Genomic DNA, 13,373 nt, shown 5'->3' with positions numbered 1-13,373 from the left:
TCACTTTATCAAGTACGAGAAAAAGAATTTACAGCAGGTTTTTTTCAGTTGTGAAGCAGTAACAGAGGGGGGCAGTCTTGGACAAAACTCTGTATTAACAAACCTTTATCTTTCTAGCTTCTGAAGATCCACTTTTAAGCACTGTGTCTGCTAAAACACAACCCTTTTTATCGTTCCTGTGCTTTGATCTACGTTGTAAGAGTCAAGAAATTATCAGCTGTAAAAATCTGTATTACTCATGTTCTGCGCAGAAGGGTTCCACTCAGCCAAAGCCAACTCAAACAAAGCTCCTCTACTGAGAAGGTGCTACCATGAGAGAGACTGCGGTGCTGCTCAGGTTTGCTGCTAAAGTCGTGGAGTTGTGCCTACACTGCAAGAGCATGTGTGACTGTTGACAGTGAGCTGTCCCTAAGACTGAGATGGCCATTTGCTGTTTCAAGATTTGTCAGGAATTGTTGAGATAAAGAGAAGGAGGAGGCAAAGGTTTGTTTCTGCTCTGCACATGTTGCAGAACTAGTGCTTGGTGTCGCACACACACCTAGGAAGTGCTTGGACACTTCATATTGAACATGATTTGAGCACTTTAAGTATAAAGCCAAAAATAACAGGAAATTACATAGGAGGAAAGCAAGTATATATACTTAAAGAATTACAGGGTATTGTGACAAAGAATGTGACAGTTGAAAAAAGGAGAGGCAGTAGTCACAGCCACAAAAAGCAGATAAAATCTTGAAAGCTTTTGGGTGAGCCTTTATTCCCCCCTTCCTCCCCAACACTTTGAGACTATTTCGTGCAGTTGCACAAGGTTTTGCAGCATTGGGATCTTGCACTGAACATCAATGCATGTTCTCCACAAAACCCAGGTGAAAATGGGACTTTTAGCAACACTCCATCCATGATGTTATGCCATTCATTAAAATGTGGGGACTGACTTTTCATCTAAGGCTTTTTAACAAAGTATGAATCTGCATGTCATCACTTTTTTGCTGTTACCTTTAGATTATCATTGTTTGGCCCTTGTAATCTTTAATTTCTGGTGGCATCCTTCACAAATGCTAGTACAAATGTTCTGGTAATATTGGCACTGGCCACAGAGACTTCTTTATCTTACAGTGCACAGAAAAATGTTTGTCTATGGACTGTTAAATTAACACAGTGCTTAGGCTAAGTCAGGTTACAACATGGTACAAGGAAAATACAGCCTTGAAAAGCACAATGTTTCTATAGCAGAGTCTTCAGAGATACTGGTGGAATAGTAGACGTTCTTCTCTATCTTATACATATAGAAACTCTGTCGTAAGGTTTGCAGTCTTGGAAGAATAGACAAAACATCTGCTTTAGATCACTGGGTTAATAAAAATAATAGAAATAGTTAAAATAATATTATTAATAAGCACACGGAAAGGAGTTACTGATGTCTGGGACATCATCTGTCCCTTCAAAAGTTAGCAGTGTTTGACTTGGAGAATTAGATCTTAAAATCTGGAAGCCCTGAATGCTCTTGCACCGGGAAGTAAGCGTGAGTCCTTGTAATAACAAACTGTATGTTTGTATTGCTTCTGCATATGCTGGTTCGTTAGAGCTAATGTTAGCCTCTGTAAGAGGCTGAGTATACAGACAATTAGAGAGCAGCTCAATTAAGTCAAGATGGATCATAATCCTATTTTATCCTGTCCAATTATCTTTTTGTGATGCCATCCAAAGGAATAACTTGCCTCCCTGTTTCCCATATAGTAGCACAGGTAACGATCCAGTAGGGGGTCAGACTATTGTTTGACTGCCTTTAGTCTTTGGAAAGCTCCCCCTCATCTTCCCTGCTCTCCACCGTCATTCAGACTGCCAGCCTGGAAAGCCTGGGAAGCTGAGTAACAGGAGAGTGGGGTTTTGTTTCTCCAGTGTGCTACATTCTTCCTGCATTTTATCTTTAAAGAAAAAAAAATCCATCCATGGCCTTTTGCCATGCTCAGAAAGTATCGCAACCACGACAGGGCAAAGTAAGTTCAGATTGCTGTGTACATTCTGTTCATTTCAGAAATTCTCATAAAACATATAAAATACCTCATAGTAAATAAAATGTTCTCAGCAGAGGAGCACTGTAATAGTGCAGTGCTGTGATTTAGTTCTGGGTTCACAGGATTAGGTGAGAGCCTAGTGTACCACACTTAAAAGTAACCTATTAAAACACGTGCCTGAACAAGACTTCATGCTGTAGTAATGCTAAATAAACACCTCATATATCAGTGGAACATAATTCTGTATTGGCAGTAGTCACAATGAAAATTCACTCTCTTTTTGTTGTCTTTTCTTCCTAGAAGGATTTAGAGAATCATTATAATCAAATCCCTGCTTCTGATGTTGAATAATGTTTCTTATTAAACCAAGGCTGTACTTGGTGAGCAAGTCCAGTTCAGATTTACAAAATAGTTTCCTAAATATAAGCTGTCTTTTATCTTTCTGCTGTTTAAATTAACCTGCCAATAAAAGGTCAGGCTGTAATTTTGCTTTTACTCTCACACTCATGCGGTGGTTTTGTACATTTAATAATTAAATTATTCCTGATTTTCAAGTGGGTAAATGAAATAAAAGTTCACCATAAATATTTATATTCACTGTTTTCGTTTGCCTAACTGCATTCTCACAGAATTTCCAACACTATTTGCTAAACCGATGTTAGTTTTCCTCTCTTGCCCAGAGAGTGTGTCGGGCTTTCTATATGTGATTGATGTCAGCAATAAAATTAAAATTTTTGATGGAGGCAAAATTAAACACTTGAACTCTTCATTATTCAATCTGTTCACATGAATGAAACCCACATTTTACAGTTGACATATTTCAAAAGATGTTAACCTGTCACATTTACTTAAAAATTCCCACTGATCCAGCCCTCAGCAAGCTTAGCTGGCAGCCCGTGGAGTTTGGCACTGAGGCTTGCCGCAGCGGGAGCCTCTTGCCGGGAAAGGTTGGGAGGAAGAGGAGCTTGGAGAGGAGCTTGGAGAGAACTGTGGAGCTCACAGGTTGACTGCACATGATGGGTACCTGGCACACTGGTGACAAGAGCCTGCCAAGACTGAACATATGGGATTGCAAATAACAAATTTATGGCTACAAAAGATTAATAATACATAAAGGGTATTATTTTTCCACAGCCACAGAGCTTGTGGGTTGTAGTCAATACAGGGAACTCCTGCCTTTTTGCGCTGGAAGGTGAGTGCCTTGCTTCCCCTCGGAAGGGCTGTCCAGCAGGCAGCAAACTAGCCTCAGTCTTGAGAGAGCAAGTTCCAGCTCTGCTCCTCCACAGGTTTCCTGGATGACCTTAGATATCCAGGTTACCCATGTGGTTTTACTGCCTGTATGGTGGATCTAAGAGCTCGTTGGTGACACTGGAGAACAGTAGATGTGGGAGTGAGTGACCTGAGGATGTGCTGACAGTTGTAAAACCTATTGAAGATGTATAAGCCAGCTGGTAGTGCTACAATCACAAGATGTCAGGTAACTACTGGTGCAATCTTCAATGCTGACTGTCCTCAAACCATTCTGCATTTTTATGTCAGCACCTAAATTCTCTATAAATTCCATTTTGAATTCCTCATTTGCCCCCTTCAGCTACAGGGGGTGAGCAGAAGCTACACTCATACCAAGGGCTGAGATGTCAAACACTGAGTTACATGACTGGCTGTGGTGCAGGAGACAGTAGGGATAGCCATCACTGAAGCATATGGGAGGTATATAAATACTGCAGGAGATCCCAGAGCTAAAATACCCATCATATTGCAAGCAATGGAATAAAACTCAGGTTTCAGTGGAAATACTCGGCAGCTGCTGCTCCTGTTCTCATTTCCTGTGGTTGCAGTAGCTGTAACTCCTTATGATCTCATTTCCCTCATAGGAGCAGGTTGCTGCCTTGCTATGACTCCTTGGGTGAAATTAGAACTTTTCAGGACAACTTGAAAAGAGTAACACCCAAAAAGCAGGAAGAGTCTGCGGAAACATGCAGAAAGTTATTATATGTACAGTTTACAGCTCAGGGGACAAATGGCTGTGGTCCCCTTGACTGGTAATAGATAATTCCGAAGCAAAGCTGTCCTTGGGTGAGAGGCCATGTTGCATCTTGACAAAAAACATAAGAGGAAAGGAAAAGAAGACACATTACTTGGGACATTTAATAATAGCACATCATCACAGTCAGTTCTGCATGATACAACTGCGTAACCATTTCTCGGAGAATTGGCTGGATAGCCAGGAAGTTCTTCCCCATCAACAGCACTAATTTAATATACAGCTGGGTAACTCAAATAAAATTACCAGCAGTAAGACAATTGAATTAGTTGATATTAAGAGGTGCTTCTTAGGGATATCATTCAGTTGTTTACACAAAGGTCTCTAGTGTCATCTGAAGTATCCTACAATATTTAAGACAACCTCTGGGACTTAATCTCTAGATGTGATTTTGAGGGGCATTGGCTTCCCCATAGGTCCTCTCTGCCCCATATGAATGTCTCAAATACCTTAAAGCTTCTTTGATGTCACTGGACACATACATGTATGCAACAGAACCAAACCCCTGGTTTCTGAGTTCAGACTTGAATTAGACAGGTACCAGTAGATGCCATCACCCTGCTGTGATGCTTTTTCAGATTATCTGCAGACTGAGGAAAAAAGCTCTGTATTAGCCTATGTGCCAAAGGTCATCTTTGCAATTAAAAGCCCATTGTTAGGAGTTAAACAGGATAACTACTGGAAAAGGGCATCATCCAAGAGCCTTTAAAATGTGGACAACTTGACCCTAATATGAAATTTTATTCCTCTATTACATGGCTTCCTGAAACTCTGCGTGTTAAAACAGCATCATCTGGTTTTTGCAAAAGAAAGAGTAATCAGCAAGTGTTAGTGTAAATGCTTTGTGTCCCTTCATCTTCCAAATGCAGCTTCCATCTGAACCAGACAACAAGAGTTTCTCATTTGACTATGTAAGAGATGAGGTCAAGGGGATTTATATTTAAATGGTCTCTGGAATGGAATCCTGATGCTGCTGTAAGGAAGGTGTATCTGTAACCCTCAGAAAGTAACCTCTTAGGAGAATGAACAATAACGCAGTCATGCAGATACACACACAGAGGGTAATGAAATAAAACTTGAAATAGTGTAATGCATATTTTATCATTAAGTTGAACATTTGGGAGGGCAACTTCTCACCCTTTTGTGAATGCTTCTTTTAAGCATATTTTGTAATAGACGAGTGCCTGGTGGAGTGTAACAGAAATAAAATATTGATTTTTTTTAATATTCAACAGGATCTGTTGGTTCTGGCAAAATAAACAAAGCACACTCACACCCCAAACTGCAGCAACAAACAAAAAGGTGCAGTAAGTTATCTTCAAAAAGCAGTTGAGCTGACAAGCACTTATAAACCAAAACAGGCAATAGGAAGATGTAACATCAAGATCTTAAATACTTTCATGTTTCTGCCTTTCCAAGTTAACCCATAAAAGCTATTGGCTTCTGTCTGCATTATTTAAATGAGTTTCAAGAAAATCTGATCTTGTTTCTAGAAATACTTTGCAGACAAAGCAAGGATGATAGTCTACTGTGAGAACAGAAATTCAATGGATTCCTGATCCTGCAAAGTACTAAGCACTTCTTCTGAGTGAAATCACTTAGTATTTCCCAGGCTTTGCTCAACATCATGCTTAATTAAGCATTTGCTAATAAACCTGAAGAGCTCAGTTTAGCCACATTGCTGGATTCCATTGACAAAGCAGTTGTTCAGTCAAGCCTTATCTGCACGTGTATTTATTTTTAGTCAATACATGCAGTGCTAGTATTTATATATAAATATTTTAAAAATGTTTTAGAAATTGAATGTATGAAACAGTTTGAATTACTTCATAATGTAAACAAAAGTTTTTTCTTTAAAGGAAATGTTCTGTTTGGGTAGCTTGTCATACCTGAAACTGAAATATTTCACAGAAAAATACATATCTTTAGTATCTAGTGCATTTTATGCTTGAATGGTCTTAAATACTAAGGTATTAATTACAACTTTGTTCTTGTCAAGAAGACAGGGTTAAGAATTTAAATTGTAAATTAGTCATAAAACTGAAACATTTTTCTCTTTTGTGATGCTATTAAGGGCAGAAGCTTCCCATACTACCTCCTATCACAGCACCTGCCTGATGGATGGTCTTCTGGGTTTTATTCATTTTGCTTCTACTTTGAAATCAACAACAAAAATTTTAAAACAAGCTAACACTTGATTTTTTTTTATAACAAACAAAACAAACCAGAACTAATGGTTTGCACATAACCACTTCCCAGCTACAGTCTAGTGATAAGTATCATATTGCAGGTTTTGCTCAGGTAAAATTTCCTCAGGGAGACTCAGTGAAGGTCTGTCTGAGCAATGCAGCTAAGAATTAGTATTCCCTGAGTTATTCCTGGGTAAGACAGAAAAGTGTGATTTCTGGTCATCACATGTTCCACTGGAAACATAAGGAAAAAAAAACCCCACAAACAAGGGAAACATCTCCTAATTTGATAAGGGGAGATTTTTATTTATATTTTTCTGTTTCATACAAAATACTCTAAAACCTGAAGAGGAAAACATAAATCCAGTAGGATTGATTAAATTCTCCAGTCATTTACAGCTTGCAGTGAAGACCTGAGTTTATGTGGTTCTAAGCTCAGCTATGGTTGGGAGGCTGTGCTCTTGCCGGGATGTGATGGAGAGAGGGAGTAGAGGGCCTGTGGTAGCTCATCCAGAGGGCAGGAGGACAACACCACTCTTTGCAGGTCTCTTACCTTTTCCATCTGTAATCTGAGAAAGTGCATAAAAGCTACGGCCCATACTGTGTTATGAACCATACAGCTTTCTTACAGAGTAGGTGGGGTGGTGTTTTATACCTTGAATGAATTTTATCCCATCATTACGTTAGCTTTACCTTACTGTGTTCTCTTACCTTAAGGCTTTGCTTGTATGTTAGTTATAATTTGATAGTTCAGCCATTTTCCTGAATTCTTAGGCTTGATGAATAATCAGTGCTAATTTATAAACAGCTCGAGATGATCTCGATAAAGAGCCACTTGAAAACAGACTAGTAAAAATGACAAAAACAGCAGGGCCATCAGGACCTTCAAGGACGATTTTGAGTTGGAAGCAGGACAATTGTTAACTGTAGCAAAAAAAAAGTGGAATGGGAAAGAAAACAAAATACATCCATAAATTACTGTTAAAAGCAGAACAGTCTGGTGGGCACAGGCTGACCTTTAGACCAGTGTTCTCCAGTTTGGCCTGCTTGGGTGCATGCAGCAGTAGGAAAAGGAGCAGTAGAGGCATTTCCCAGTAGAGGAGGTGTTCAGATGCTCAGACACAATGTAAATACCTCTTTGAAGTGGCCTGCACACCTCTAGCTGTCCACGTACAATAACACAGAGACCATTTTAGAGAAGTCTCTGAGTAGAAGTGCCTTAAGAACAGAAGCAAGAAGTCACATGTAAAAAGAATTCCTCGATTGTGACAACTTCCTTCTGCAAGTAATAAAGGAGCCAACAAGGGGAGGTGTCATGCTTGACCTCGTGCTCACCAACAGGGAAGGGCTGGTTGGAAATGTGATGCTCCAGGGCAGTCTTGGGTGCAGCAATCACGAGATGGTTGAATTAGAGATCCTCGGGACAGTGAGAAGAGTGTGCAGCAAGCTCACTGCCCTGGACTTCAAAAGAGCAGACTTTGGCCTCTTCAGGAACCTGCTTAGTAAGGTTCCATGGGATACAGCTCTAGAGGGCAGGGGGGCCCAAGACTCTTGGTTGTTATTCAAGGATCACCTGCTCCAAGCTCAGGAGTGTTGCATCCCAACTAGAAGGAAGTGCAGCAGGAGGGCCAGGAGACCTCCTTGGATGGATAAGGAGCTGCTGAGGAAAATTCAAAGGAAAAAAGAGGCTTATAGAAGGTGGAAGCAGGGACAGGTGGCCTGGGAAGAATACAGGGATGTTGTCTGGGAAGCTAGGGACCAGGTGAGGAAGGCTAAGGCCCAGTTAGAATTGAACTTGGCTAGGGATGTTAAGGATAACCGGAAGGGATTCTATAGGTACGTAGCGAGTAAAAGACAGACTAGGGGCAATGTAGGCCCCCTTCAGAAGATATCAGGAGAACTGGCTACCCTGGATTTGGAGAAGGCTGAGGTTCTTAATGACTTCTTTGCCTCAGCCTTCACTGGCAAAAGCTCTGACCGCACCACCCAAGTCTTGGAAGGCGAACGCAGGGACTGTGAGAATGAGGACCCTAGGCCCACTGTAGGAGAGTATCTGGTTAGAGACCATCTTAAAAACCTAAACCTACACAAGTCCATGGGACCTGACGACATCCGTCCACGGGTCCTGAAGGAGCTGGCGAATGAAGTTGCTAAGACACTGGCCATCATATTTGAAAAATCATGGCAGTCAGGTCAAGTTCCCGACGACTGGAAAAGGGAAATATAACCCCCATTTTCAAGAAGGGGAAAATGGATGCCCCGGGGAATTACAGACCACTCAGTCTCACCTCTGTGCCTGGCAAACTCTTGGAGCAGATTCTCCTGGAAGACATGCTAAGGCACATGAAAAACAAGGAGGTGGTTGGTGACAGCCAGCATGGCTTCACTAAGGGGAAATCCTGCCTGACCAATTTGGTGGCCTTCTATGATGGGGCGATGGAACTGATGGACAGGGGCAGAGCAGTTGATGTCATCTACCTGGACTTGTGCAAAGCCTTTGACACTGTCCCACATGACATCCTTGTCTCTAAATTGGAGAGACATCAATTTGATGGGTGGACCACTCGGTGGATAAAGAACTGGCTGGATGGCTGCACACGAACAGTTGTGGTCAATGGCTCGATGTCTGGCTGGAGACCGGTAATGAGTGGTGTCCCTCAGGGATCGGTGTTGGGACCGGTCTTGTTCAACATCTTTGTCGGTGACATGGACAGTGGGATTGAGTGCGCCCTCAGCAAGTTTGCCTTGATGACACCAAGCTGTGTGGTTCGGTTTATAGGCCAGAGGGAAGGGATGCCATCCAGAGGGACCTTGACACGCTTGTGAGGTGGGCTGATGCCAACCTCATGAAGTTTAACCATGACAAGTGCAAGGTCCTACACCTGGGTCGGAGCAATCCCAGGCACAGCTACAGGTTGGGCAGAGAAGAGATTCAGAGCAGCCCTGCAGAGAAGGACTTGGGGGTGTTGGTCGATGAGAAAATGAACATGAGCCAGCTGCAGTGTGCGCTCGCAGCCCAGAAAGCCAACTGTATCCTGGGCTGCATCAAGAGGAGTGTGACCAGCAGGTCGAAGGAGGTGATCCTGCCCCTCTACTCTGCTCTCAGGAGACCTCACTTGGAGTATTGTGTGCAGTTCTGGTGTCCTCAACATAAAAAGGACATGGAACTGTTGGCACAAGTCCAGAGGAGGGCCACGAGGATGATCAGGGGACTGGAGCACCTCCCGTATGGAGACAGGCTGAGAAAGTTGGGGCTGTTCAGCCTGGAGAAGAGAAGGCTGCGTGGAGACCTCAGAGCAGCCTTCCAGTATCTGAAGGGGGCCTACAAGGATGCTGGGGAGGGACTCTTCATCAGGGACTGTAGTGACAGGACAAGGGGTAACGGGTTAAAACTTAAACAGGGGAAGTTTAGATTGGATATAGGGAAGAAATTCTTTACTGTTAGGGTGGTGAGGCACTGGAATGGGTTGTGCAGGGAGGTTGTGAATGCTCCATCCTTGGTGGTGTTCAAGGCCAGGTTGGATGAGGCCTTGGGTGGCATAGTTTAGGGTGAGGTGTCCCTGCCCATGGCAGGGGGGTTGGAACTAGATGATCCTAAGGTCCTTTCCAACTCTAACTATTCTATGATTCTGTGGTTCTTATGGCTCTAATCACCTGCAAATTCTGAAAAGAAATTATGATTATTATTATTTGACAAGGCCACACAAATGCCTGTAGGCAACTGTTGTACTCTAAGTGCAGCAAGAGCTACTGTGACACAGGATGTGACAGCTATGTGTGTATGGCAGCATTTTTATGTAAGAGGCAATACAACAATTTCCGCTACGTAGCATTCAGTGCCTCTTTCAAACATGTGCTCTTGAAGCTAAGCATTTAAGCATGTGCTTATGCAACTTGAGTTTCAACAGTTCTGGAAATTCACAACTCCCATGGACAATATGAGAATGGATTCCTAAATGCAAAGCAGCAGCCATTTTTCTAGAGGACATTCAGTTTGACAGTTACAGCTATTCCCTTCTGAATATTTCTGATTTTTCCTGAGGAATTGCAAGTACAAAGAGTAAGTACCTATACGTGAAACACTCTGTAGTTGTATCATTGAGTCCTGTGTCATTCTTTAACATTCTTAGATTATCATCTCTTGCATTTTACAAATGAATGTTTAAATATTTATGTACAAGCTTGTAGAGAAATCTAGTAGTTTGAAATCACTCAGCTTCTCTGGAACATCAGTGGTATTTTTATCTGCCCTGTGTGTATTCAATAGGAATTACTGCATTGTCAGTTACTACTTCTGTTTTCATAAATAACACATATTAGTGAAAAATATAAGCCACATCACTCATCAGGTAGACAGATTTAAGAAATAATATTAATGGAAATCTTTAACAGCAGTTCTATTGTAAAAGGTTAGAATTTCTCTCACTCTGAAGAGTGGTGTGGTCTAGCTTTACTGGCATGTGACAAACACTTCCTTTTCACTCATACAAGTGGTCTATATACACTGGGAAGAAAATACTCATAATTGCAACAATTGATTTCTCAGTCTGTCTTGCATTAAGCAAACATTTTGGCAAACCATATTGTCTCATTTTTTTCCTCTCTCTAAAATTAGACTAATTCTTATTTAGCCAAACTAACATTAAAACTTGGTGTTCGATTCACGGTGTTACTTGAATTAGAGCATTACCCCATAATCTGATCATTCTGTCTCCATCCATGGGGAAATGTCCATGCATCGTAGCTGTCAGCGCAGATGAAGAAAGAAATCAGTCACTACTTCTTAAAGTTCAGACTACTCTTTTTGGCTCTATGTTAGTACATCAAATTGGTACAGGGACCATTCTCTGGTGTTAAGGCCAAGTGGCACAACAAAGTGTTGCACCCCTGTGCCCAAATTCTGATCTCACCGCATTCTCTGAACTATAATAGGGCAATTTTCTCAGAGGTCTAAACCATGCTAAGGGCACATGCTGACCATTAGATCAGTAACTGTGGGGCAGTGTTCAACACATCCATAGCACTCAATAAATGTAGTTATTACTCAATACACATGGTCATTAGTGAGGATATAACCAGAAAAGGAAGAAAATACCCACACAAATATTCCTACTATGTGACTTTTTCCTCTCAAACCTCTTCCTAAAGGTAATCTCATAGAACACGGTAGGGAATCATAGAATCATAGAATAGAATCGTAGAATAGTTAGGGTTGGAAAGGACCTTAAGATCATCTAGTTCCAACCCCCCTGCCATGGGCAGGGACACCTCACACTAAACCATGTCACCCAAGGCTCTGTCCAACCTGGCCTTGAACACCACCAAGGATGGAGCATTCACAACTTCCTTGGGCAACCCATTCCAGTGCCTCACCACCCTCTCAGTAAAGAATTTCTTCCTTATATCCAATCCAAACTTCCCCTGTTTAAGTTTGAACCCGTTACCCCTTGTCCTGTCACTACAGTCCCTGATGAAGAGTCCCTCCCCAGCATCCTTGTAGGCCCCCTTCAGATACTGGAAAGCTGCTCTGAGGTCTCCACGCAGCCTTCTCTTCTCCAGGCTGAACAGCCCCAACTTTCTCAGCCTATCTTCATACGGAAGGTGCTCCACTCCCCTGAAGACAGACCCACTCGTATTGCAGATGCTGCTATGGCAGCACTATGTCTTTTTGATGCTGACAATTTTATTTTCAGTTTCTCTGGGGACCTAAAATGTAGACAGTCAAATTCTGATACACCTGAAGTGGGTTATTGCATTACTTCGTGAGTGAAATGCTTTCCATGGGACCAGCTGTGGAACCAGTTGTGTTCAATAGTACACATACAGTGTTTGATCTTAATAAAGATAATACAAATTATGTATCTTCTAGAAAATATAACAGAAGAAAACTAGGAGAAATATTGCAATATATTAATGCCCCAATTAGCTTAACTGCCACCTGAACTTAATTAACTATTATATTGTTTGAAGATGTTCCATAAATGATTTGCAAATGCACATGTGCAAAGGACTGGCACTAATCTGTGTTAATAAGGCATAAAGATTTATTAGAGCATCTCACAAGATCTGTGGTAACCAGAAATGCAATTACATAAGAGAGGAAGTCTTACAAACATGCCTACCTTCTTAATGAATTTATTATGGATGATGCCAGGGTTTTTCTCCTTTCTGGTTTCTTCCTTCAGTCCACACTGAATATAAGAGAGTACCTTGCTTCCTGCAAAGTACCAGGGGAAATGTAAGATTATGCACGGAAGTGAGGCATTTCAAGAGATGTATGAATATCACAGTGTGGACTGAAGCAAGAAACCAGAAAGGAAAAAAAGAACCCAGGCATCAGCAGTAATGACTTCACTGAAACGATAGGGATTTGTGTGCCCTCTGAAGTGTGTGTTTGACGCTGACTCCTGTGGGATGTCTCAGAGGGCATGTATCACTTTGTGTAAACAAACTGCAATGTAATTGGAAATGATATGTTTCAGAACTCGATTGTTAACTTCACCTTTTTCCAAAATACAAGTTTCATTGCAGAGATAATTTGAATACCTTTGTCATATTGAAGAGGGAAAGAATTAATTAGACTCCAGATTGCCAATCAAGTTGAGAACACAATATGGAAATCCCCATTAAACAGCAGGCAAGTAACAGTGCTTAAATTGTGATAGAGACTAATGTATCTTGCAAATGAAAATGCCATCTCCAATCTGTAACATAATGATATGCACAGATTTCTCCCTGCCCCCATTCCCACTCTTTTTGCTCAAGTCTAAAGTGCACACTGTAATGCATTATTAAGCTAAATTCTGACCCAGATTCTTAATTATCTGTAAGCTACAGAGAACTAGTAGCAGAATATTAACTAAGTCAAGAGATGTAAGACAGAGAATCCACAATGGCATTGGAAAGAATCATTAGCATTTTGCTAAGAAAATCCTTCACATTTTATATTGAACCTAGCCTAACATAGAACTTATATTTTAAAGTGGTATTAAGTATATGCTGACCAAGCCACCAAAACAACCCAGGCGGAAAAGGAAAGGAAAACAGAAGTATTTGGGGAACCATTCCTGGGTTCACAAAATCAAAAACTTGTATCCTCCTGACACATTTCTGGGACAACAGGATTTT

Source organism: Psittacula echo, assembly GCF_963264785.1.
Source record: "Psittacula echo genome assembly, chromosome: 2".
NCBI classification, from domain to species: Eukaryota; Metazoa; Chordata; class Aves; order Psittaciformes; family Psittacidae; genus Psittacula; species Psittacula echo.
This window is presented reverse-complemented; position numbering follows the sequence as displayed.